The sequence below is a fragment of the Acyrthosiphon pisum genome, chromosome A3 (assembly GCF_005508785.2).
Source record: "Acyrthosiphon pisum isolate AL4f chromosome A3, pea_aphid_22Mar2018_4r6ur, whole genome shotgun sequence".
Classification (NCBI taxonomy): domain Eukaryota; kingdom Metazoa; phylum Arthropoda; class Insecta; order Hemiptera; family Aphididae; genus Acyrthosiphon; species Acyrthosiphon pisum.
The window spans coordinates 485,674-486,730 of NC_042496.1; the positions used below are offsets into that span (position 1 = coordinate 485,674).

General features: G+C 38.8%; 1 protein-coding gene across 3 annotated transcripts in view; it reads left to right on the forward strand.

Moving 5' to 3' along the window:
- Positions 1–1,057, forward strand: part of LOC100167244 (semaphorin-2A) — a 401,079-nt gene that overhangs the window by 397,825 nt on the left and 2,197 nt on the right. The gene's annotated exons all lie outside the window — the stretch shown is intronic.

Below are 1,057 nucleotides of genomic sequence, written 5' to 3' on the forward strand. Positions count from 1 at the left end.
AGATCTCGTTGGAGAAATTTATCGATCAACAGACCTTTTGCTCTCCGTTACCAAATAAATATAAACAGAGTGTAGATAACGTTTAACGGGACAGGACCGAACGGCGTGAAAGGTATAGATTTTTGGGGAAGGGAGGCTTACTTTCGGCAATCGCTACTCGACGTGGGTATTATTATAGCACCTCGGCGCCTTTTACCGTGCAAACGAATTCTTTTTTTTCTTTCGTGTTTATCGAACGCCGTAATCTAATTATTCTGGACTCGTGTTTAGAGGGAATTGTTTAAATTATTCTGCTCGTCGTTTAATAACGTTTAAAGTTATATGGCCGCTGTATAAACGATGTTTTTATTATACGAGACAGTAAATCAAATTTCAAAATGGTGGGAGAGAGAGAAGAGGGTTGATTCGGAGAACGAGCCAAAAAGATACCGCGTGCGCGACGACTGACGCCAAGAAACCGTTATATATCGGAATCCGCGGAAAACTTTTCGCCACGCCGATTAGCGCTTCGGACATACTTATATTCGGATAACAACTCGTCGAGTAATTGAAAAAGTTCTCGGTGAATTAAGACGCGTACGATGTTTTAATGCAGTCCGGAGACGACGTCATCGTTAATTATTCGGTAAACTACCACGTTGACTGATATATATATATATACGACATTTATAATAGTATTGACTGTTCTCGTATCATGCGCGAACATCTGTCGCGCTGTGTCGTATATATTAATATAATATATATTACAATATTATACACTGCGCCCGATTTAATTGCTTGATTAATCAATATCGCGATAGTACACGTAATATAATATTTTATACTATCGTATAATTCGAACACATGCGAACATATTCACGCGCACAAATGAGACTTCTGGAATATAGGCGGCCGTCGCCCGAGGTGGTGCGCATGTACAATTAAAATGTTATTCGTACAACAATTATAATCAACAAAAACGAAACGCGGGTGAATCAGAAAAATAGAAATTCCTCCAGACAAAGGTCCTATACATTAAGGTTACCTATAAACCATGATGTTTACTTTAAACCCCATT